Below are 27,311 nucleotides of genomic sequence, written 5' to 3'. Positions count from 1 at the left end.
GTCTGGGATAATGATAATCCCTACTTTTTCTCCATTGGTTGAAGTGAAAAAGATTCTGCTCCAGTGCCTTATTTTAACTCTGTGTGTGTGTTTTCTATTTGAAATATTTTTTGTAAACAACTGTTTTGAGGACCAAATGCATTTGTGCAGGCTTTTTATTTATTGATATATTAATTAGCATTAACCTATTAATCCAAAAGTGCACTAAAATGAGAACAATTATTTTTTTCCTGGTTAACCCTGTAGTAAGCAAAGAAAGATTGAAAAATGAACTGCATTTGATTGACAGGGACACGTTACAGAGAATCACATGAGAGCCTGGGTCAAGATTCTAAGGTCCCAAGTAAAAAAAACAGACTTCTGGGGGAATCTTTGGGAGTTAGCTGTGATCCATCTTTCTACAAGATTTCTGGCCCTTTGTGAGATACCAGCTTTAGAGGAGAAAAACTGCTTTTACTGGCTGCTGGCAGCTGGACAGAAGAACAAAGAAGAACCATCCCTTCTCTGTTGGTCCTACTTTGGACTTTACCTCTGGGATCTTGACTCATTTACTGGACTCAGTTATGAGGTTCTGTTTGGGGAAAACAACTTATTTAGCCTAGATAAGTTAGCCATATTAATTAGGATATTAATAAGAGAATTTAGGTTTGGGGATAAGATTAAGAACTTTTCCTTCTTCCTTGTTACCCTCCTTCCACTCCCTTTCCCCATCAATAAACATAAAATACTTAGAAATTTACTGCTTGTCTTTTTCACTTAAACAATCTCATAATTAATAACAATCCCAACCTAAACATTCTATTACCTGTGGAATAGGTTGTTATTTCTCATGATATTGTTTGTGACTTTCTAAGAAAACCTTTTAACTTTCTACATTTTTTCATGTAGTGTCCAATTTGATGAAACAAATACAAATTAAATGGAATTATAAGAACATAGTTCAACCTAGAAAAAGAACTTATGAAGAAATATAATTTTAAAATGAGGACTCCCATATTAATCTAAAGAGAAGAGCATATATATGTCATCTTCATTCATTTTTCACTTCAAAGGTACAAACCACTTGAAAACAAGATGATGATTTTCTTCCTTAGGCACCCTGTTATGGACTTTTATGTCTTTTTTTTTAAAGAAAAAGTTACATAATTGTCTCTAATTTGCTTTTTCCCCAATGGAAGGTATTTTAATGTTTATAAATTAGCATTGTTACATTTTTCAAAGCAGTTGAGGATCTCCAAGAACCCACTCAATTTATGATAAAGTATTTTCTCAGAAGCAATACCTTTTTTATAATCACTGTGCTTAATTTTTATTAATAAATTTTGTTGACTAAAAGGTTTGAATTGGTGTAACAAGGCAAAATTCTTTAAAGGATTTTTTCCAACAAGATATTTCCCATGAATTTGTCAAAATTATTTAAAATATCTCTTACAGCTATTTTTTTATGTTTAAATGAGTTATATTTATCGACATTTAACAAGTCAAAACTGATAAAATTAAAAATAGTTACTTAAAATAATAATAAACCCATTACATGCTAAGACATATATTTTATGAAAAACAAGTATATTTTTCAAAACAAAAATTTATTGAAAAAGAGTTTTAAATATTTTTGCATGTCTTAAAAATATATTTCCTCAATTTAATGTAAAACAAAATTTAACATTCATTAAAAAAAACTAAAGTTCTAAATTCCCTGTCATCTTCCCACCCTTCTTCCCTTCTTCCCCTCACCCCCCACCCCTCCTTGGGAACAGTAAGTAATCAGATATAAAAGCAATGGCTTTCATTATGAGTTTTCACTTAGAGATGTTTGATGGAAAAGCAGGCGTAAGACCATTATATCATAGTGCTCCCTTAATTGGAATTTTCAAGCCTCCCCATATGTTCTTGAGCCTAGCTACTCATTGTAAGAAACTCAACAATTTGTAGCTAACACTTTATTTGATGACCAAACTTGCTAGCTCTTAGGGCAAGTTAGATTTTTTTTTTTAGTATTGGGTAGAATTCTACTCACATTGATTATCTTTTTATCTATTTTATTTTTAAATTGGAAAATATTAATTAATTAATTAATTTAGAATATTTTTCCATAGTTATGAGATTCATGTTCTTTCTCTCCCCTTAGGCCAAAGCCCTCCCATAGCCAATGCACAATTCTACCAGGTTTTACATGTGTCATTGATCAAGATCTATTTCCATTTCATTTTATTTTATTTTATTTTTTAATTAACTAATTAATTTAGTCAATTTAGAACATTATTCCTTGGTTACAAGAATCATATTCTTTCCCTCCTTTCTCTCCCCCAACCCTTCCCATAGCTAATGCACAATTCCACTGGGTATTACATGTGTCCTTGATTGAAACTTATTTCCATGTTGTTAATGTTTGCACTAGGATGTTCATTTAGAGTCTATATATATCCCCAATAATATACTCTCAACCCATGTATTCCAGCAGTTGTTTTTCATTGGTGTTTCTACTCCCACAGTTTTCTCTCTGAATGTGGATAGTATTCTTTCTTGTAGATCCCTCCAAGTTGGTCAGGTGCATTGCCACTAAAGGAGAAGTCCATTACATTTGATTGCACCGCAGTTTATCAGTCTCTGTGTATAATGTTCTCCTGGTTCTGAGCCTCTCACTCTGCATCAATTCCTGGAGGTGGTTCCAATGGAATTCCTCCACTTTATTATTTCTTTGAACACAATAGTATTCCATCACCAACATATACCACAATTTATTCAGCCATTCCCCAACTGAAGGGCATCCCCTCATTTTCAAATTATTTTTGCCACCACAAAGAGCTCAGCTATGAATATTTTTGTACATGAATTTTCCTTATTATCTCTTTGGAGTACAAACCCAGCAGTGCTATGGCTGGATCAAAGGGCAGACAGTCTTTTAGCACCCTTTGGGCATACTTTCAAATTGCCCTGCAGAATGTTTGGATCAATTCACAACTCCACCAGCAATGCATTCATGTCCTGACTTTGCCACATCCCCTCCAGCATTCATTACTTTACATTGCTGTCATGTTAGCCAATCTGCTAGGTGTGAGGTGATACCTAAGAGTTGTTTTGATTTGCATCTCTCTGATTATAAGAGATTTAGAAGTTTTTCATATGCTTATTTAAAGTTTTGATTTCTTTAACTGAAAATTACCTGTTCATGTCCATTGCCCATTAATTAATTGGAGAATGACTTCATTTTTGAACAATTGGTTTAGTTCTTTATAAATTTGAGTAATTAGACCTTTGTCAGAGGTTTTTGTAATGAAGATTGTTTCCCAATTTGTTGCTTCCCTTCTAATTTTGGTTGCAATGGTTTTGTTTGTACAAAAACTTCTTACTTTGATGTAATCAAAATTATTGATTTCACATCTTGTGATTATTTATAACTCTTGCTTGGTTTTAAAGTCTTTCCTTTCCCAAAGATCTGACAAGTATACTATTCTGTGATGACCTAATTTACTTATGGTTTCCTTCTTTATGTTCAAGTCATTCACCCATTCTGAGTATATCTTCGTATAGGGCGTGAGATGTTGATCCAAACCTAATTTCACCCATACGGTCTTCCAAATTTCGCAGCAGTTTTTATTAAATAGTGGATTTTGGTCCCAAAAGCTGAGATCTTTGGGCTTATCAGAGACTGTCTTGCTGAGGTCACTTACCCCTAGTCTATTCCACTGATCCTCCTTTCTATCTCTTAGCCAGTACCAAATTGTTTTGATGACCACAGCTTTATAGTATAGTTTGAGATCTGGGACTGCAAGGCCCCCTTCCTTAACATTTTTTTTTCATTATTTCCCTGGATATCCTTGATCTTTTGTTCTTCCAAATGAACTTTGCTTTGTTGTTTTTTTTTCTAATTCAGTAAAAAAAATTTTTGGTAGTTCAATGGGTATGGCACTAAATAAATAATTTGGGTTAGATTGTCATTTTTATTATGTTAGCTCATCCTACCCATGAACGATCAATATTTTTCCAATTGTTTAGATCTAGTTTTAATTGTGTGGAGAGTGTTTTGTAGTAGTGTTCATATACTTCCTGTGTTTGTCTCAGCAGATAGATTCCCAAGTATTATATATTATCTAGGGTGATTTTAAATGGAATTTCTCATTCTAATTCTTGCTGCTGAGATATGTTGGAAATATATAGAACTGCTGATGACTTTTGTGGGTTTATTTTGTATCCTGCAACTTTGTTAAAGTTGTTGATTATTTTGGCTAGCTTTTTAGTTGATTCTCTAGGCTTCTTTAAGTAGACCATCATATCATCTGCAAAGAGTGATAGCTTGGTCTCCTCTTTGCCTATTTTAATACCTTCAATTTATTTTTCTTCTCTAATTGCTACTGCTAGTGTTTCTAGTACAATGTTAAATAATAGAAGTGATAATGGGCATTCTTGTTTCACTCTTGATATTATTGGGAAGGCTTCTAATTTATCCCCATTGCAGATGATGTTTGCTAATGGTTTTAGATCTATACTGTTTATTACTTTTAGGAAAGGCCCTTCTATTCCTATGCTTTCTTGTGTTTTCAAAAGGAATGAGTGTTGTATTTTGACAAAGGCTTTTTCTGTATATATTATGATAATCATGTGATTTAAGTCAGTTTGTTTGTTAATATGCTCAATTATGTGGATGGTTTTCCTAATACTGAATCATCCTTGCATTCCTGATATAATTCCTACCTGGCCATAATGAATAATCCTCAGGATCACCTCATGGAATCTTTTTTTTCTAGTATCCTATTTAATATTTTTTCATCTATATTCATTAAGGAGATTGGTCTGTAGTTTTCTTTCTCTGTGTTTGACCTGCCTGATTTTGGAATCAGTACCATATTTGTGTTGTAAAAGAAATTTGGTAGAACTCCTTCTTTGCTTATTCTGTCAAATAGTTTGTATAATATTGGGATTAGTTGTTCTTTGAATGTTTGATAGAATTAATTTGTGGATCCATCTGGAACTGGGGATTTTTTCTTAGGGAGTGCTTTGATGGCTTGTTAAATTTCTTTTTCTGATATGGGGTTATTTAGGTATTCTAGTTTCCCTCTGTTAATCTAGGCAATTTATATTTTTGTAAATATTCATCCATACCACCTAGATTGCCATAGATATTGCCATGTAATTGGGCATAATAATTTTTAATGATTGCCTTAAATTCCCCTTCATTAGGGGGGACTCTCCCTTTTCACCTTGGATACTGTCAATTTGGTTTTCTTTTTCCCTTTTTTAAATTAGATTGACCAATACTTTGTCTATTTTATTTGCTTTTTCAAAGTATCAGCTTTTAGTCTTATTTATTAAATCAATAGTTCTTTGACTTTCAATTTTGTTAATTTCTCCTTTGATTTTTAGATCTCCAATCTAAAGGATTTCTGAGGATTTCTAATTTGTTCACTTTGTAGTTTTTATTAATTTGCATGCCCAATTCATTGACTTCTTCCCACCCTAATTTGTTAATATATGAACTCAAGGATATAAATTTCCCCCTGAGTACTGATTTTGCTTCATCCCATAGATTCTGAAAGAATATCTCATCATTGTTATTTTCTTCAATGAAATTATTGTTTCTATGATTTGTTCTTTAACCAATTTTGGAGAATCATATTGTTTAATTTCCAATAAATTTTTATGTGCCTCTCCATGTACCCTTACTAATTATTATTTTCATTGCATTGTGGTCTGAGAAGGACGCATTTATTATTTTTGCTCTTTTGCACTTGTTTGCAATGTTTTTATGCCCCAGTATATGGTCAGTCTTTGTGAATGTACCATGTGCTGCTGAAAAGAAGGTGTATTCCTTTTTGTCCCTATTTATTTTTCTCCACATATCTACTAACTCTATTTTTTCTAAGATGTCATTCACTTCTCATACCTCTTTCTTATTTATTTTATGGTTTGATTTATCTAGTTCTGATAGAGGAAGGTTCAGGTCTCCAACTAGTATAGCTCCACTAGTTTCTGCTTTAGAAATTTGGATGGTATGCCATTTGGTACATACATGTTGAGTACTGATATTTCCTCATTGTCTATACTGCCTTTTATCAGGATGTAATTTCCTTCCCTATCTCTTTTGATTAGATCTATTTTTATTTTGGCTTTGTCAGATATCATGATTAAGACTCTTGCCTTCTTTTTCTCCATTGATGCCCAATAGATTTGGCTCCATCCTCTTACTTTTACCCTATGCATGTCTACCTTCTTCAAGTGTGTTTTTTTGTAGTCAGCATAAGGTAAGGTTTTGTTTGCTAATCCACTCTGCTATTTACTTGGATTTCATGGGTGAGTTCATTGCATTCACATTCAGAGTTATGATTTCCAGCTGTGTATTTCCCAGGATTTTGATTTCTGGTCCTAGTCATGCCTTTTCTTCTTTCACCATTTTTTGTTTTTAATCAGTCTCCTTAATTCCCACCTTTATTTTACTTACCTTTATACCACCATCCCTTCTTATTTCCCTCTTATTTTCTTTACAGTTTTTTTAAAACTACCCCCCCACCCTCTCCCTCCTTTGTATTGCTTCCCTCCCCATTAGTCTGTTTGTTACCCTTCTACTTCCCTATAGGGCTCAAATCAATTTTCTGCCCCAATGTATTTGATTGTTCTTCCCTCTTTGTGACAATTTCATTGCATGTGAGAAATGATTATATCCTATCTCCATATAACCTTCAAGTTATTCTTCAAGTTATATCTCCAAATAACCCTTCAAGTATATTGATGTTCCCTCCCCACCATGTGCTTTTTGTGACATATAACGTTTCCCCATTTTGTTTCTTTTCCCATTTCTCTTAATATTAACGTCTTTTTTAAAACTCTAGTCATATATATGTATGTTTACATATATATTTATGCATACATATATCTATATACATATTTATGTATTGGCATAACAGTTTGCCACTGTTCCCTCTGAGTATAATTCTTCTAGCAACCCAGGCAATAACAATGATTTTAAAGTTATCAATGTCCTCTTTTCTTATAGGGATACATATCATTTTAACTTATTGGGTCTCTTAAAAAAGTTTTTTGTGTTTTGTTTTTTCTTTTTTCCCCCTTTCTTAATTACCTTTTGATGATTCTCCTGAGTTCCATGATTGGGCATCAAATTTTCTGTTCAGGTCTGGTCTTTTCTTTAAAAATGCTTGGAATTATTCTTTTTTATTAAATGACCATACTTTTCCCCTATAAGAATATAGTCAGTTTTGCTGGGTAGTTGATTCTTGGTTGTAGACCTAGTTCCTTTGCTTTCCAGAATATCATATTCCATGCCTTTCAGTTCTTCAGTGTATATGCAGCCAGATCCTGTGTTATCCTTACTATGGTTGCTTTGTATCTGAATGACTTCTTAGCACCTTGTAATATTTTTTCCTTGGTCTCATAGTTCTTGAATTTGAGTATAGCATTCCTGGTTGTAGTCAGTTGGGGATTACATATAGGAGGTGATCTGTGGGTTCTTTCAATCTCCACTTTTCCCTCTTGTTCTAGAATATTGGGGCAGTTTCCTTGGATAATTTCCTGTAGTATGATGCCCAGGCTTTTTCTTTGTCATGGTCTTCTGGTAGACCAATGTTTCTTAGGTTGTCCCTCCTGGAATGATTTTCTAAATCTTCTGTTTTGTGAATGAGGTGCTTCATATTTTCCTCAATTTTTTCATTCTTTTGATTTAGTTTTTTAGTTTTCTGCTGTCTTGTGAAGTTGCTTGCTTTTAATTGTTGGATTCTGGCTTTTAAAGACTGGATTTAATCCCTGGCTTTTTGGTCATCCTTCTCCTTCTGGTCTGATTTTCTATTGAGGTCATTTTTCATCTTCTTTCCCTCTTCTTTCATTTTCTTGGCCTCATTTTTCATCTCCTTTGCCTCATTTTCAAGCTGATTGATTTTGGCTTTCAAGACACTGTTTTCTGTTTCCAGATGACTTACCTTGATTTTTAAGTTCTTTTCCCAGTTGTTTCCAGCCTCTCTTAATTGTGTTTTGAATTGTATTTTGAGTTCTTCCAAAACCTGTGTCCAATTCGATGGAGTTTCTGTGTTTTTGCTAGTTGTTCCTTCATTCTTCTCTGTTGTATTTACTCTTTGCTCATTGCCTGAATAGAATCTGTCAATTGTAATTTCTTTTTTCTTTTTCTGTTGTTTGCTCATATTTGCCCCCTGTAATTGCCAGTACTCTTGTTCTACTCATTATGTGCTGGATCTGTGGTTTTGTTCTTTTCTGTCAGCCTTCTCCTATGGAGCTTAGTCAGCAAATCTCTCAGTGCAGTCTGTGGAGGAGGGGTGTTGGAGCTTGAGCTTCCCTGCATTCTGAAGGCTTGATGAGATTAAGCCCGTCTGAGTTGAACTTGTAGAGCTGGATGTGCCTTGAAGTCAAAACCTTGGGAAGGAGGGGGGCAATATGGAGTGTCTCTGCTACTGTGACTAGGTTGCCTGCTCTGCACTTTTTCTACAACTGCTTCCCCATCACTTGTGTTCATGCTCAGAGCCTCGCGCAACTTTGCCTGCAAGGTACTCCCTCCAGACCAACACTCTTGTCCACCCAGAAGTTCCAAGTACTGCTGGAGGGTCAGTGCTCTAGGTGGGGGTGGAGTCCTGGGACATTCCTTCTTCCTTCCCCTTAAACCTGAGTGTTCTCGAATTCAGGCTTTTGAGGGGCATACTTTTTAAGTTGAGTCCAGCAGGAGGATTCCTTTTCTCTGTCCTGTTCTTAGGTTTGATTTTCAGAGCCCTAGGAAAATTTATTTTGTAATCCGTAAGAAAGGGTTTTCAGAGATCTGAACTTTTGTTGCCTCTACATCACCATCTTGACTCTCTATTTCCATTTTATTAATATTTGAACTAGGGTGATCATATATCCCTAATCATATCTCCATCAACCCATATGATCAAACAGTTGTTTTTCTTCTGTGTTTCTACTCCCACAGTTCTTTCTCTGGATATGAAGAGCGTTCTTCTCCTATGTCCCTCAGAGTTGTCCTGGATCATTGCATTGCTGCTAGTAGAGAAGTTCATAACATTCGATTGTACCACAGTGTATCAGTCTCTCTGTATAATGTTCTCCTGGTTCTGTTCCTTTCACTCGGCATCAATTCCTGGAGTTTGTTCCAGTTCACATGGAATTCCTCCAGTTCATTATTCCTTTGAGCACAATAATATTCTATCACCAACATATACCACAATTTGTTCAGTCATTCCCCAAACAAAAGTCATCTCCTCACTTTCCAATTTTTTGCCTCCACAAAGAGTGCACATATGAATATTTTTGTACAAATCTTTTCCCCTATTATCTCTTTCAGTTATGTGATATGTGCTTTCAGCAGTGCTATGGCTGGATCAAAGGGCAGGAATCCTTTTAAAGCCCTTTGGCCACACTTCCAAATTGCCATCCAGAATGGTTGGATCAATTCACAACTCCACCAGCAATGTATTAATGTCCCAACTTTGCCATATCCCCTCCAACACTTATTACTTTCCTTTGCTATTCCTATACATTTTAAGGTCAAGGAGATAAAGTCTAATTCTTTTTCTATATGGTCCTTTAACTATTTGAAATCTCATGCCTATTCTTTCCCAATTCCTTCAGTTGATTCTTCTTTGGCACGATCTCCATCAATTTCATTAACCTTGCGCTGATTCTTTTATATATGCTCTGGGAGTTTGTTTATGCCCTTCCTGAAATGTAGTGTCTAAAATGGAACACAATACTTTAGATGGAATGGTTCAATTCTCTAGGTTCCAAACAGAAGAAGGGCTAACCTGGGAATTTCTGTGGTCATTCATTTACCCAAAAAATACCCACTTATTAATCTCATATTATGTGCCAGTGAGTTGGTGATCAGAGTTCAAAGGATACTTTTTGGGTTGGAATGAAGAGTAAAAACTAATAGTGAATTATCAAGAATGAACAGTGATTGTCCTACATCAATTGTTCATATTGACCATTTAACCAATAGGTGCTGTTGAGCAGCAAACTGACTGAAGAACTCTTTTTTCACCTTCTTCTTTGCTAGGAGTGAGAAGAACTGAATCCTTCCAGACAACCCAGATGATAGATAACTTCTCCTATGAGAGGAAGCTAGGTAGTACTGAGGATAGAACATCAGACAGTATCTGGATTAAAATTGGGGTTCAAAACAGACAATAAGAAGCTATTTAATCCTGGGCAAGTCACATCCTCTATTGTCTATTCCTTGTTGCATTTCTATCTTAGAATTGATACTAAGACAGAAGGTAAGAGTTTAAAATCATTTTTCCCCACTGGATAAGTCTTGCCTTTTGCTATTTCCTTTTCCTTTTCACAACTCTCTCCTCTCTCTAAAAACATTGATTGCCCTTTACATTTTTGAGAGAGGGAATAGAGGGAAAGAGGTATAGACATAGCCCAGCTGAGATTTAGTCAACAAAACATGCTTTAGATAAAGAAATGAGCTTTTCTCTGAAAATAGATTATTAATTTAATAAAATTTTAGAATTTCCAGATCAGATTTACTTCTGGTCCAAGACCATAATTGAAGATCTCCAACCTGTTAAATTCTGGGTATCAGATAACCAGTTGTCTCTCTCCCACTTCCCAACCCTATCCACATTCACTATGTGCCAAGATATGTGCCCAGAACATAATTAAGATTGAATCTTAATTTTTATCTAGCGCAAGCAAATATTAAAATACTATCCTAAGAACAAGTACGCAATTTAAGAGAACATAAAAGCTATAGAAACAACAAAATCTCACAAGAAGTGTGAAGCTAGAAAAAAATAAACAAAAAGTAAATAAATTCATTAGGTTTTAGCAGCCTCTCAGGTAGACAAGTTCCATAAGTTCCCAGGTAAATTCTGTCCACTAGGTCAGTATGGAGCAAGGGAAGACTAGATGTTCAAAGTCAATATCCATGCTTATCATCATCTATTTCTGCCTCATCTACTCATTTTGGTCCTACTTCATAGGCTTATTTCAATTCCTGTGCCATCTTAATTCTATCCAATCCAGTCTAAACCACATCCTATATATTTGTGGGCTAGAAATATTGTAGTCTCTTGGATACATCCTGGACTGCTTTTCCTAGGAATCTATTCAACTAGTTCCAAAGAGTCCTCTTGTCTGCTGAGTTCTGTCTTCAAGATACCACTTCAATTTTATTGCTGTAGGCAATAAAAAGGGGGAGTGATATCATGGAATGATATAGGCAAGGATGGGAATTTCAGAGCTATCTCTTTGGAAAAGAAAAACACTTTTTTGGCACACTAGATTATGGCAGTAGAAATATGCTCCTCTAAATGTAGCAGCAGATAACTATTTAGGGAAGGCTATTTGGACACTATCCTTGTCTACTGAGTCTTGACAGAGACAATATGTGATGGAAGTCTAGACCATTCAAAGAGTATGTTCTGTCTGGACATGGGGTTTTCTTTATCTGTTATTTGCCTTGGAAGTCCAAGAGCATTACTTCTACTGGGGGATGGGGACAGAATATAACATACACAGAGAAGCAAACACAAGATTGATTACCACCTGGGGAAATCAAAGAAGTTTTCACCAAGAACTCAATATTAAAAGTTGCAACCTGAAAAAACAGACAATTGTGAGAGGTGCACATGAGGAGAGAATATATACTAGAGATGGAGTCCAAACTTTATAAATAGTCATTAACAGTATCTGTAGATTTCAAGTTTTGTTGGAAGATATTGTTCATGAAAAGGAGTAAAATATGCATCCTTAGCATTTCTGGCTTGACAGCTCCCAAAGCTGCTGTTGCTACAACAAAGCCCCACCAGTGATGTTGGACTTTGTGCCAGCTTTCACCTTTATATCATGGATATTTTCTGCTAACATCCTACATTTTTTTTGAGTAGAAGAACATTTCACTCTATCGTTTTGTTGGCTCTCTTGTGCCAGAATTCTGTTTGTGGCATTATTTTAAAGTTGTTTGGAGGGCAATTTAAGGAGCCGGAGTCAAGATGGCAGCATAGAGGCAGCGAAAGTTCAGACCTCTGAAAATCCTTCCTCACCAATTATAAACCAAATGCTCCTAGGGGACTGTAACCAAACCTAACAACAGGACAGCTAAGAAACCCTCCTGCTGGACTCAACTTAAAATGTACACCCCCAAAAAAGCCTGAATGCAAGAACAGTGGGGTTTAAGGGGAAGGAAGAAGGAAGGTCCCAGGACCCCACCCCCAACCATAGTACTGAGGCTCCAGCAGTGGCTGGAATCTCTGGGCTGGCAAGGCTGGTATCCTGGAGGAAGTACCTTGCTGGCAAAGCTGTGCCAGGAATAGGGCTCCAAACACAGGTGGCTGGGAGGCAGCTTGATAAGAAACATAGAGGACACAGCCTAGTCAGAGCAGCTGAGACACTCCATATTACACCCTTCCCCCTCCTGAGGTTTTAGCCTCAGGGCACATCCAGATCTGCAAGTTCAACTCAGCTGGGCTTAATCTCATCAAGCTTTCTGAGGGCAGGGAAGCTCAAGCTCCTACACCTCTCCCTCACAAACTACTCTGAATGCCTTGCTAAGTTCTAAGGGTGAAGGCTAACAGAAAAGCTCAAACACACAGATCCAGCACTCAATAAGAGGAGCAAGAGTGCAGATAGCTACAGGGGGAAAAGAAGGGACAAAAATGTGCAAACAACAGAAAAAGAAAAAAGAAATTAGAATTGACAGCTTCTATCCAGGCAATGAACAAAGAGCAAATGGAACAAAGGAGGATCAAGGAGTGTCAAGCAAAAACACAGAAACCACAGCAAATTGAACGAAGGCTTTGGAAGAACTGAAAATACAATTCAAAACACAATTAAGAAAAGATAAAGACAACTGGGAAAACAACTTAAAAAGCAAGATTAAGTCTTCTGGAAACAGAGGCACTTGAATTAAATTGAGAAAAGAGTGTCTTAAAAGACAAAATTAATCAGATTGAAAATGAGGCAAAGGAGATGAATGATGAGGCAAAGAAAATGAAAGATGAGGCAAATAAGATGAAAGATGAGCTCCAAAGAAAATCAGACCAGAAGGAGAAGGATGACCAAAAAGCCAGGGATGAAATTCAGTCTTTAAAAACCAGAATACAACAATTAGAAGCAAGCAACTTCACAAGGCAGCAGGACACTATAAAACAAAACCAAAAGAATGAAAAAATTGAGGAAAATATGAAATATATCATTCACAAAACAGAAGATTTTGAAAATGATTTCAGGAGAGACAATTTAAGAATCATTGGTCTACCAGAAGACCATGACAAAAGAAAAAGCCTGGGCATCATCCTATAGGAAATTTTCCTAGAAAACTGCCCTGATATTCGAGAACAAGAGGGAAAAGTAGAGATTGAAAGAATCACCTCCTGTATTTAATCCCCAACTGACAACACTCAGGAATGATATAGACAAATTCAAGAATACCAGAACAAGGAAAAAATATTACACACTGCTAAGAAGAAGTAATTCAGATACCATGGAACTACAGTCAGTATAACACAGGACCTGGCTGCATCTACACTGAAGGACCAAAAGTCATGGAATATGACATTCCAGAAAACAAGGGAATTAGGTCTATAACCAGGAATCAATTGCCCAGGAAAACTGACTATATTCTTATAGGGGAAAGTATGGTCATTGAACAAAGTAGAAGAATTCTAAGCATTTGTAAAGAAAAGACCAAGCTTGAACAGAAAATTTGATGCCCAAACACAGAACTCAAGAGAATCATCAAAAGGTAACTAAAAAAGGGGAAAAACAAAAACAAAACAAAACAATAAACAAACAAACATTTCTTAAGGGACCCAATGAGTTAAAATGATATATATCCCTACAAGAAAAGAGGATATTGATAACTCTTAAAAATTGTTTTTATCATCTGGGTAGCTAGAAGAATTATACTTAGAGGGAACAGTGACAAACTGTATAGGATGAAATGCCAAAACATAAATATGTATATAGACATATGTATACATTAATATATATATATGTATTTTATATATGTGTATATATGTATATATATAACTAGAGTTTTTTAAAAAGAGGTTAATACTAAGAGGAAAAGAAACAAAATGCGGTAAATTTATATGTCATAAAGAAGCAAATGGTGGTGGTGGTGGAGAATATCAATACACTGGAAGTAAAGAGGTAGGAGATAGGAAATACTCAACTCTTATGAGCATTGAAATTGAATCAAAGAGGGAAGAACAATCCAGTCCATTGGGGCAGAGAATTTATTTTTTCCCTATAGAGAAATAGAAGGGCAAAAAACAGACTGGTGTGGAGGGAAGCAATACAAGTGAGGGAGAGAGTGGGGGGTAGTTTTAAAAGACTGTAAAAAAGAGAGGAATAAGAAGGGAGGAGGTAGAAAGGGAAGTAAAATAAGGTTGGAAATTAGGGGGACCAATTAAAAATAAAACCATGGTGTAGAAGGAAATAGTGAAAGAAGAAAGGGTAGGACTAAGAGTAGAAATCAAAATCCTGGGAAAGACACAGCTGGTAGTCATAACTCTGAATTTGAATGAAATGAACTCACCCATAAAATGCAAGGGAATGGCAAAGTGGGTTAGCAGCCAAAACTCTACCTTATGCTATCTAAAAGAAACACACTTGAAGAAAGTAGACACACATAGGGTAAAAGTAAGAGTGTGGAGCCAAATCTATTGGGCATCAATGGAGAAAAAGAAGGAAGGCAGCAGTCACAATCTTGATATCGGACAAAGCCAAAGTAAAAATAGATCTAGTCAAAAGAGATAGGGAAGGTAATTACATCTTGACAAAAGGCAGTATAGACAATGAGGAAATATCAGTACTCAACATGCATGCACCAAATGGCATAGCATACAAATTTCTAAAAGGGAAACTAGTGGTGCTCAAGGATGAAATAGATAGAAAAACGTTACTAGTGGGAGACCTGAACCTTCCTCAATCAGAACTAGATAACTCAAATAATAAAATAAATAAGAAAGAGGTAAGAGAAGTGAATGAGATCTTAGAAAAATTAGAGTTAGTAGATAGGTGGAGAAAAATAAGTAGGGACAAAAAGGAATACACCTTCTTCTCAACAGCACATGGCACATTCACTAAGACTGACCATGTAGTGGAGCATAAAAACATTGCAAACAAGTGCAAAAGAGGAAAAATAATAAATGCAACCTTCTCAGACCATAATGCAATGAAAATAATATTTAGTAAGTATTCCTGTAGAGACAAGTGAAAAATTCATTGGACATTAAACAATACGATTCTCCAAAATCAGTTAGCTAAAGAACAAATCATAGGAACAATTAATAATTTCATTGAAGAAAATGATGAGACATCCTTCCAAAATCTATGGGATGGAGCCAAAACAGTACTTCGGGAGAAATTTATATCCTAGAGTTCACATATTAACAAATTAGGGAGGGCAGAGGTCAGTGAATTGGGCATTCAAATTAAAAAAGTAGAAAGTGAACAAATTAAAAATCCTCAGATCAATACTAAATTGGAGATCCTAAAAATCAAAGGAGAAGTTAATAAAATTGAAAGTCAAAGAACTATTGATTTAATATATAAAACTAGAAGCTGGTACTTTGAAAAACAAATAAAATAGACAAAGTACTGGTCAATCTAATTTAAAAAAGGGAAGAAGAAAACCAAATTGACAGTATCCAAGATGAAAAGGGAGACCTCACTGCTAATGAAAAGGGAATCAAGGCAATCATCAAAAATTATTATGCCCAATTATATGTCAATATACTTGACAATCTAGGTGACATGGATGAATATTTACAAAAATATAAATTGCCTAGACTAACAGAGGAAAACTAGAATATCTAAACAAACCCATATCAGAAAATGAAATTGAACAAGCCATCAAAGAACTCCCTAAGAAAAAATCCCCAGGACCAGAAGTATTTACAAATGAATTCTATCAGACATTCAAAGAACAAATAATCTCAATATTATTCAAATTATTTGACAGAATAAGGAAAGAAGGATTTCTACCAAATTCCTTTTACAACACAAATATGGTACTGATTCCAAAGCCAGGTAGGTAAAAAACAGAGAAAAAAAAACTGCAGACCAATCTCCTTAATGAACATAGATGAAAAATTTTAAATAGGATACTAGCAAAAAGACTTCAGCAAGTGATAACAAGAGTTATTCACTATGACCAGGTAGGATTTATACCAGGAATTCGACGATGTTTCCATATTCTGAAAACCATCCACATAATTGAGCATATTAACAAACAAACCGACAAAAATCACATGATTATCACAATAGATGCAGAAAAAGCCTTTGTCAAAATACAACACTCATTCCTTTTGAAAACACGAGAAAGCATAGGAATAGAAGGGCCTTTCCTAAAAGTAATAAACAGTATAGATCTAAAACCATTAGCAAACATCATCTGCAATGGGGATAAATTAGAAGCCTTCCCAATAATATCAAGAGTGAAACAAGAATGCCCATTATCACTTCTATTATTTAACATTGTACTAGAAACACTAGCAGTAGCAATTAGAGAAGAAAAATAAATTGAAGGTATTAAAATAGGCAAAGAGGAGACCAAGCTATCACTCTTTGCAGATGATATGATGGTCTACTTAAAGAAGCCAAGAGAATCAACTAAAAAGCTAATCAAAATAATCAACAACTTTAACAAAGTTGCAGGATACAAAATAAACCCCCAAAAGTCATCAGCAGTTCTATATATTTCCAACATATCTCAGCAGCAAGAATTAGAATGAGAAATTCCATTTAAAATCACCCTAGACAATATATATTACTTGGGAATCTATCTGCTGAGACAAACACAGGAAGTATATGAACACAACTACAAAACACTCCACACAATTAAAACTAGATCTAAACAATTGAAAGAAGGTGGCCTTGCAGTCCCAGATCTCAAACTATACTATAAAGCTGTGGTCATCAAAACAATTTGGTACTGACTAAGAGACAGAAAGGAGGGTCAGTGGAATAGGGTTGGGGCAAGTGACCTCAGCAGGACAGTCTCTGATAAGCCCAAAGATCTCAGCTTTTGGGACAAAAACCCACTATTTGATAAAAAACTGCTGCGAAAATTGGAAGACAGTATGGGAGAGATTAAGTTTTCATCAACATCTCACACACTACACCTAGGTAAACTCAGAATGGATGAATAATTTGAATATATAGAAGGAAACTACAAGTAAATTAGGTGAACACAGAATAGTATACATGTCAGATCTTTGGGAAAGGAAAGTCTTTAAGACCAAGGAAGAATTAGAAAAAAATCACAAAATGTAAAATCAATTTAAAAAGTTTTTGTACCAACAAAACCAATGCAACCAAAATTAGAAGGGAAACAATTAATTGGGAAACAATCTTCATAACAAAAACCTCTGACAAAGGTCTAATTACTCAAATTTATAAAGAACTAAACCAATTGTACAAAAAACATCAAGCCATTCACCAATTGTTAAATGGGCAAGGGACATGAACAGACAATTTTCAGTTAAAGAAGTCAAAACTATTAATAAGGACATGAAAAAGTGTTCTAAATCTCTTATAATCAGAGAGATGCAAATCAAAACAATTTTGAGGTATCACCTCACACCTAGCAGATTGGCCAACATGGCAGCAATGGAAAGTAATGAACACTGGAGAGGATGTGGCAAAGTCAGGACATCAATGCATTGCTGGTGGAGTTGTGAATTGATCCAACCACTCTGGAGGGCAATTTGGAACTATGCCCAAAGGGTGCTAAAAGTTTGTCTGCCCTTTGATCCCGCCATAGCACTGCTTGGTTTGTACCTCAAAGAGATGATAAGGAAAAGACATGTACAAGAATATTTATATCTGTGCTCTTTGTGGTGGCAAAAAAAAAAAGGAAAATGAGGGGATGCCCTTCAGTTTGGGAATGGCTGAACAAATTGTGGTATTTGTTGGTGATGGAATGCTATTGTGCTCAAAGGAATAATGAACTGGAGGAATTCCATGTGAACTGGAATGACCTCCAGGAATTGATGCAGAGTGAAAGGAGGAGAACCAGTAGACATTATACACAGAGACTGATACACTGTGGTACAATCGAATGTAATGGACTTCTCTATTAGTAGCAATGCAGTGATCCTGATCAACCTGGAGGGATCTATGAGAGGGAACACTATCCACATTCAGGGGAAAAACTGTGGAAGTGGAAAAACCAATGAAAAACAACTTCTTGATTCCATGGGTCGAGGGGATATGATTGGGGATGTAGACTCTGGGTGAACATTCTTTTGCAAACATCAACAACATGGAAATGGGACCTGATCAAGGACTTATGTGATACTCATTAAAATTATGCATCAGCTATGGGAGGGTGGAGGAGGGGATGGAGGGAAATAATATGATTCTAGTAACCAACGAATAATGTTCTAAATTGACTAAATAATAGAAAAATAAAAAAGTATAAAAAAGTTTTTTAGGAGGAAAATGTTAGGATACCTTTGCTGTAGTGATTCCTAGGTTCTGCCATCTTGCCTCTACCCCTGAAATATAGGATTTAAGTGCCTAGAATCAGAGAAGTTTACTGAAGATTTTTTTTTTGGTATTTAAAAATATTTTTGAAAGGATGTTTTGAGAAGGATCTGTATCTTTGAATATTAATATAGTTGCTATGAAAAAGTTGTATCACATGGGGGTGGAAATGGAAAATGGCACTTCTCTAATTTGATGCTTCCTTTCTGGGTTGGTTCTAAACTTAAATTGAGTGTTTCTGTAGTAATTTGTGAAAATTTTCATTATAATCCTGGTTTACATTTTTATGACCCTTTCTAAAATTCCTTTCTTTTAATTCCTCTATGAGGTAGATTGTATAAATGTTATCCCTATTTTGTAGATATGGAAATTGAGCTCAGAATTTTGTAATGATTGTTCCACATTTTCTGACTTAATTCTAGTTTTCATTTCACCAAATCATGATGCCTTATGTTCATCCAAGAATGTATGAGAACTTTGTTTGCAAAAAGTTACTTTTTCTAAAACATCCAAGGAAATGGTCCCATTATGTCTTTCATTTGGTATGATGAGTTACACCCCAGACAAAAACATGTAATACCCATAAATACACCTCAGTCTTTGGAAAAATTCAAATGCAATACTTATTTTTTTTTAAATTATACTTCATCCACATCCAGAGGAAGAACTGTGGAACCAGAAATGCATTAGAAAGATATATGATTGATCATGTAGCGTGATAGCAATGTGATTGGCGTTTTGATGTTAAAGGATCACTGCTGCAAATAGTAATAACATGGGAATAGGTCTTGAACACTGATACTTGTATAACCCAGTAGAACTTCTTGCCAGCTTCCAGAGTGGGAAGGAAAGACCATGGAAAAAATATTCTAAATAAAAAAGGGGAAAAAAAGTTATACTTCACTACATTCAAATTAAGACCTTTAAATGAGAGATTGAGTTTCAACTCAATTAGGCCATTCCTTTTATACTCCATTTGTGGAAGCTCTCCGGGATTTGTGGGCTAGAGTTGAGTCCTATGGGAGCAGCTTATGAAAGCTTTTACAGTTTCATTACCAAATAATTTGCTCACCTAAAAGTCCTAACTCTTAATATGGTCCAAATTGTATGGTTCTTTTGTCATTATGGGGCCATGGAAATAGAAAGAGAGAAGGAGTGGAAACAAATAGTGTCATAATGTTTTTTTGGTGAAGGAGGGATTCAAACTCAAATAATTTCTTCATAAATGGGCACTTGAGCTGCAACTTAGTCTTAGAAAGTTGCCTTGGGGGCTCTGAAAGGTGAAATAAATTACACATAGTCAAATAACCAATACTGAACTGGATGTCTTTCTGACCTTGAGACCACTACATCAATCTGCCCTTTAGTTCCACAAATAAGGAAATTAATACCAAGCTAATATTTTGTTTTTCTTACTTCCCTGAGGAAACTGATTCATTAGGTCAGCTTTTCTCAAACCAATTTTGCCAGAAAGCACACTGTACTTGAAATACACTGACAGAGGCCATAAATGCTCCTGGGAGAGGTCTAAGGAGTCTTCAAGTAGGACATCCTTTCCCTCCCAAACCTACTCTGTAAATGAGAAGACCACAGGGAATTTAGGAACAAAATAGAAAATTACCATGCATGTATTTTTAACAATGAATAGTTTCAGAAATATTTTAAAAGAAAATGCATTTCTGGCATCAACATTTTCTCATGGAAAGAACCTGAGGGCTCTGTGGAATGCAGTTGTGGAGACATTGTTCTGTGTCATGAGTGTAGGATTGGAGATGAGATCTGAATTTAAGCCATGGCTCTGCCATTTATAAGCCCCATGACCTAGGACAAGTCACTTAATGGTCATTGAATCTCTTTTTTCTCATTTGTGAAACGAGGAGTTTTGAACTAGATCAGGAGGTTCTTTACCTGCAATCTGTGAACTTAAAAAAAAATCTTGGTAAGTGCATTTTAATATAATTGGTTTGCTTTGAAATTCTATGTATTTTTATTTTATTCATTTAAAAATAATCTGAAAAAAGGGTCCATAGGCTTTAACAGACTGGAAATGGAATTCATGAAAAACAAACGGCTAAGATGCCCTGGCTAGATGAGGTCTAGGTCCTTTCTAATTCTGACATCATAGGATTCACTCAGTAGCCTAATAGTCCAAAAGACTCTTGAGCTTTTCTTCTAGTTCTGTATTAGATTAAGTCATGGCACGTATATTTCTTTCTGGGATTTTATGGTGAGTACTAGAAGCCTCTTTGGAATAGAACTTTGATTGTTCTGTCTTTTATGTTGTTGCTTTATGAAGGTGTTAAAAATGCCCCTTTAAAAGCCACGACTGGCAAATTGTTTAGTTAAATTGTGCGTGGCAGGCTCCTATGAATTCTTCACACCCATTACAGTTTCCCTGTAATGTGCCATCATCCTTGAGAGATTACACTTTAGATACTTGAAGTGTTTATCCAGAATGATGCAGCCCGATTATATGGTCCACTTGGAAGCAAACATCCCCAGCAGCAACACACCCAGTCTGTGATCAAATACATAGGGAGATGCTCTGATTGTAACATCCCCTTCATTTCCGCATAATAGAGAGTGAATGTTTAAGGGGTTACTATACAATAAAGATCTTTCCAAATGAAGCCCATCTTCTTGAATGGTGTGATTGGATGATTGGATTATAGCCATTACATTTTATAAACAGGAGGACCAAATATTGCTCTTAAAGTCAATAGGCCATTTTGGGGGCAGAGCCCTAAGACTTGTTGACTGAAAGGAAGCATATGACAGAATGTAGAAGGGAATCTGGGCTTCTCTTAAAAGTGTATGGAGCCCCTGCAAGCAGGGGAAACCAGGGAACTTTTTGAGTGGCTATTTCTTGATTTCTAGGATGAACCTAATGAATGCATTGAAATCCATCACACACAGAGAGATCATTATTCTGAAACAGTCTTTATCACTGCTTAGTTTTTAGCTCTAAGAAGACTTCCATCCCCATTTCCTCAATAGTAATTTCATAGCAAGTCCACATAGGAAAATTACAAGTCAGAAACCTTCCTGTCCTAATGAAAATCATCAACTGTGTTCTGTTACTTATAGTGCTACAGGGCTACCTGAGCCACTGAGAGGTTTCATGCTTAACAAGAGTCAGGATGTATGAAAAGCAGGCTTTAAACGCAGGAAAGGAGTTTATGCCTTTCATCTGGCTGCCATGCTATGCCTCTTCCTACATATTTATATTTAGTATCCACGGGGAGGTTTTTATATTCTTGTCCTTTGCTAATATCTAAAGACATATCATAGAGGGATCAGAAATGAATGCTGTTGGCTGACATGTCAGGAAACGGTGAGCTCCATAGCTCCAGCTCTACCTTGAATCTCAAGCTTATGAAAGGGTAGGAAAACATCTCATTTTCGTGTTATATGTGGTATAGTAGAAAGAACAGTGGATTCTGGGAACAAGGAACCTGGCAAGGTGCAAAGCTTGATCTTGACACTCATTATAGGTGTGACTGGTTAAGTCATAGATGGGCTCCTAGTTAGATTTATAGATGACAGGAAGTGGAAGTAGCTATCAAGTTTTATCCTGGAAATAGGATGCAAAAAGAGCTTTTAATGAGTTAGAATGCTTGAACAAATACAAGATATGAAGAAATTAAAATATGTATAAGGATCTAGACTTGCAATTAATAGAATTATAAGGACAAAATGAGGAGGGCAATAGTTTTTGTGATTTCTCATAGTTAGATTATATTTAAAGCACTGTACTGAATTTGGAGTACTACATTTTAATCAGAACATTGAGAGAATTTAAACAGAAGTAGGTGACTAAGATAGAAACTGATGCCATACCAAAGGAGAACTACTAGAAAGAACTGGAGAGAGAATTGACTGGAAAGAAAAGTCTCATGGAGGTAGAAATGAGAGCTATCTTTAAATATGTTAAGGTCTATCATATGAAAGAGGGATTCAATTTATTCCCAAAGGGCAGAACTAAAAGAAATGGGAAGAGTTAAGAGGTCCATTTAGCTTAATGTTATAAAAAACTGCTAGATACCTAGGTGGTGCAATGAATAGAGTGCCCCTTCTGGAGCTCAGAAGGTTCCTCTTCCGGGGTTCAAATCTGACCTCAGGCACTTACTGGCTATTTGACATGGTCTCATTTAACCCTGTTTGCCTCAGTTTCCTCATCTGTCAAATGAGCTAGAAAAAAAATGGCAAACCACTTCAGTAACTCTTGCCCCCAAATCCTCCACCCAAATGAGGTTACAAAGAGTCAAACTTGACTGAAAATGACTGAATAAAAGATGCTTAAATGGACCTTCCCCCCAAATAGAGAAGACAACATCCAGAAGCAGTGAATTCCCCATCATTGTGGATCATGGGATTATCTATTTGAATCTTGAAGGCATCAAGCATGAAGCTGCCATTTTCCAGTTCAAGAAGCAGAGATTGCATAGGGAGTAAGGTATAAAGCTGGAATTTAAACCCAGATACTTCAACTCTAAGTATAAGTCCTATACTATTCTAAAGTCCTAAGTCCTTTCACTATTCCATATGGCACTCCTCTTGAAATTGTGCATTGATGACCACTTTTCAAAGATGCTGCATGATCTTATAGAGAGAATTCCTATTCAAGTACCAAATGTACTAAAATTAACTTGTTTAGGATGTAATAAATTGTTAAATCATTGTGTGAAGAAAAATTATACCAAATATTAAAATTTAAAGCTAGAATGGATATCTGCATGATGTTCAGCAATAGTATGGTGAACTTCATGAAGGAGGTGTCACTGGATTGCCTAACGAGGATATAAATCCAACAAGGTGGGAAACACAGTATGTCAAATAAAAACTCCTATGCCAGTTGGTAGTAAGATCAGTGTATGGGATAGGTGTTGTACTTCTAGCCTGAGGGAAATGAGGAAATGTTAAAAAAAATGGAGTTTTAATGTAGAAAATTATAAGAGAGTACAAATAAATTTATTATTAAAAAAGTTCTTTTGGGAGCACTTAGGTGGGTCAGTAGATTGAAAGTCAGGTCTAGAGATGAGAGATCCTGAATTTAAATCTGGCCTCAGACATTTCCTAGCTGTGTGACACTGGGAAAGTCACTTATCCTTAACTGCCTAGCCCTTACTGCTCTCCTGCCTTGAAATCAATATTTATTTATTTTTGGGGTGGGGGACATGCTTAGCTTTTACTTATTTTTAAATTTTTTTTTAATTTATTGAGTCAATTTAGAACATTATTCCTTGGTTATGAGAATCATATTATTTCCTTCCCTCCCCTCACCCCATCCTTTGCAAAGCTAACAGGCAATTTCAATGGTTATTACATGTGTCCTTGATTAAAACCTATTTTCATGTTGTTGGTGTTTGCATTAGGATATTCATTTGGAGACTACATCCTTAGCCATATCCCCTCAACCCATTTAGTCAAGCAGTTGTTTTTCTTCTGTGTTTCTACTCCCACAGTTTTCTCTCTGAATATGGATAGTGTTCTTCCTTGTAGCTCCCTCCAAGTTGTTCAGGATCACTGCATTGCCACTAACGGAAAAGTCCATTACATTCGATTGTACCACAGTGTATCAGTCTCTGTGTATAATGTCTCCTGGTTCTGCATCCCTCACTCTGCATCAATTCATGGAGATCTTTCCAGTTCACATGGAATTCCTCCAGTTTATTATTCCTTTGAGCACAATAGTATTCCATCACCAACAAATACCACAATTTGTTCAGCCATTCCCCAATTGAAGGGAAGTCCCTCATTTTCCATTGTTTTGCTACCACAAAGAACACAGCTGAGAATATTTTTGTGCATGTCTTTTTCCTTATTATCTCTTTGGGGTACAAACCCAGCAGTGCTATGGCTGGATCAAAGGACAGACAGACTTTTAGCACCCTTTGGGCATAGTTCCAAATTGCTCTCCAGAATGGTTGGATCAATTCACAACTCCACCAGCAATGCATTAATGTCCCGACTTTGCCACATCCCCTCCAGTGTTTATTACTTTCCATTGCTGTCATGTTAGCCAATCTGCTAGGTGTGAGGTGATACCTCAGAGTTGTTTTTATTTGCATCTCTCTGATTATAAGAGATTTAGGACACTTTTTCATGTGCTTATTAATAGTTTTGATTTCTTTACCTGAAAATTGCCTGTTCCTGTCCCTTGCCCATTTACCAATTGGAAAATGGCTTTATATTTTGTACAATTGGTTTAGCTCTTTATAAATTTGAGTAATTAGACCTTTGTCAGAAGTTTTTGTTATGAAGATTGTTTCCCAATTTGTTATTTCCCTATTGATTTTGTTTGCATTGGTTTTGTTTGTACAAAACCTTTTTAATTTGAGGTAATCAATATTATTTATATTATATTTTGTATTTTTTTCTAGCTCTTCCTTGGTTTTAAAGTCTTTCCTTTCCCAAATATCTGACATGTATACTATTCTTTGTTCACCCAACTTGCTACAACCCTATAGTGCGCAAATCAATTTTCTGCCCCAATTTATTTGATTGTTCTTCCCTCTTTGAGTCAATTTCAGTGCATATAAGAGTTGAGTATTTCCTATCTCCAACCTCTTTACCCTTCCAGTGTATTGATGTTCTCCCTCCTCCTGCCATAAGCTTCTTTGTGACATATACATTTACACCCCTTTTGTTTCTTTTCCCATTTCTTTTAGTATTGACCTCTTTTTTTAGCTCTAGTTATATATATATACATATATATATATACATTTACATATATATACATATATATGTATTTATGCATACATATATGTATATACATATTTATGTCTTGGCATTTCATCCTATACAATTTGTCACTGTTTCCTCTAAGTGTAGTTCTTCTAGGTGCCCAGGTGATAATAACAATTTTTAAGATTTACCAATGACCTCTTTTCTTATACAGATACATATTGTTTTACCTTATTGGGTCTCTAAAAACAAAGTTGTTTTTTTTCTTTTCCCCCTCTTTCTTAATTACCCTTTGATGATTCTCTTGAGTTCTGTGCTTGGGCATCTGTTCAGGTCTGATCTTTTCTTTACAAATGCTTGGAATTCTTCTATTTTGTTAAATCACCATACTTTCCCCTGTAAGAATATAGTCAGTTTTTGTGGGTAGTTGATTCTTAGTTGTAGATCTAGTTCCCTTGCTTTCCGCAATATCATATTCCATGCCTTTAGGTCCTTCAGTGTAGATGCAACCAGATCCTATGTTATACTGACTGTAGTTCCATGGTATCTGAATGACTTCTTCTTAGCAGCTTGTAATATTTTTTTCCTTGGTCTGATAGTTCTTGAATTTGGCTATAACATTCCTGGGTGTTGTTGGTTGGGGATTATATACAGGAGCTGATCTGTGGATTCCTTCAATCTCTGGTTTTCCCTATTGTTCTCAAATATTGGGGAAGTTTTCTTGGAAAATTTCCTGTAGGATAATGTCCAGTCTTTTCTTTTGTCATGGTGTTCTGGTAGACCAATGATTCTCAAGTTGTCTCTCCTGGAACAATTTTCTAAATCTTCTGTTTTGTGAATGAGGTGCTTAATATTTTCCTCAATTTTTTTCATTCTTTTGATTTTATTTTATAGTGTCCTGCTGCCTTGTGAAGACGCTTCCTTCTATTTGTTGTATTCTGGTTCTTAAAGAATGGATTTCATCCCTGGCTTTGTGGTCATCCTCCTTCTGGTCTGATTTTCTTTGAGGCCATCTTTCATCTCCTTTGCCTTATTTTCAAGCTGATTAATTTTGGCTTTGAAAACACTATTTTCTTGTTTTAGTTCAAGTTCTTCTGTATCTAGATGACTTATCTTGCTTTTTAAGTTCTTTTCCCAGTTGTCTTTAGCCTCTCTTAATTGTATTTTGAGGTCTTCCAAAACCTGTGTCCAATTTTCTGGGGTTCCTGTGTTTTTGCTTTACATTCCTTGATCCTCCTCTATTCCATTTGCTCTTTGTTCATTGCCTGGATAGAAGTTTTCAATTGTAATTTCTTTTTTCTTTTTTTGTTGTTTGTTCATATTTACCCCTTCTTTACTCCCTGCAATTACCTGTGCTCTTGCATCTCTCATTTTTTTGTTGGATCTGTGGGATTTTCTATCAGGCTTCACCTTTAGTCAACAAATCTCTCAGTGCAGTCTGTGGAGGAGAGGTGTTGGAGCTTGAGCTTCCCTGCCTTCTGAAAGATTCGATCAGATTAATTCCAGCTGGTTTGAGCTGGATGTGCCCTGAGACCAAAACCTATGGGGGGGGGGGCGATATGGAGTGTCTCCACTGTTACAACTAGGCTGCCCGCTCTGCACTTTGCTTTTCTTCTCCAACTGCTTCCCCACTACCTGTGTTCTACGCTCTAAGTATGGCACAGGTTTGCCCACAAGATACTCCCTCCAGAGCAGCACCATTGCCTGCCCAGGGGTTCCAGCTGCTGCTGGAGGCTTAGTGCTCTAGGTGGGGAGGGGCCTGGGACCTTCCTTCTACCTTCCCCTTAGACCCTAGTGTTCTGGTATTCTGGCTTTTGGGAGGGGGGTAACCTTTTAAGTTGAGCCCAGCAGGAGGGTTCCTTGGCTCTGTCTTCTTGTTAGGTTTGATTTTCAGTTCCCTAGGAGCATTTAGTTTGTAATCAGTAAAGAAGGGTTTTCAGAGGTTTGAACTTTCCCTGCTTCTCTGGAATCAATATTTAGTATTGTTTTTAAGACAGAAGGTAAAGGTATAAAAAGTAAATATATATATATATATATATATTTTTTTTTTTTTTTCAGAGCAAATAATCTTGAGTATGAAGGACTACCAATTGGTGTGTATGTGTGGGGATGAGTGTGAGAGGGAGGGCAGAGAGTGAGTTGTTGGTGAGGAGATATTTGTAACAATT

General features: G+C 35.9%; 1 protein-coding gene across 1 annotated transcript in view; it reads left to right on the top strand.

Moving 5' to 3' along the window:
• Positions 1 to 27,311, top strand: part of LOC100019224 (pinopsin) — a 334,695-nt gene that overhangs the window by 191,336 nt on the left and 116,048 nt on the right. The gene's annotated exons all lie outside the window — the stretch shown is intronic.

Source organism: Monodelphis domestica, chromosome 8 (genome assembly GCF_027887165.1).
Source record: "Monodelphis domestica isolate mMonDom1 chromosome 8, mMonDom1.pri, whole genome shotgun sequence".
Lineage (NCBI taxonomy): Eukaryota > Metazoa > Chordata > Mammalia > Didelphimorphia > Didelphidae > Monodelphis > Monodelphis domestica.
The sequence above is the reverse complement of the archived record's forward strand: the minus strand, read 5'-3'. Positions and strand labels throughout refer to the sequence as shown.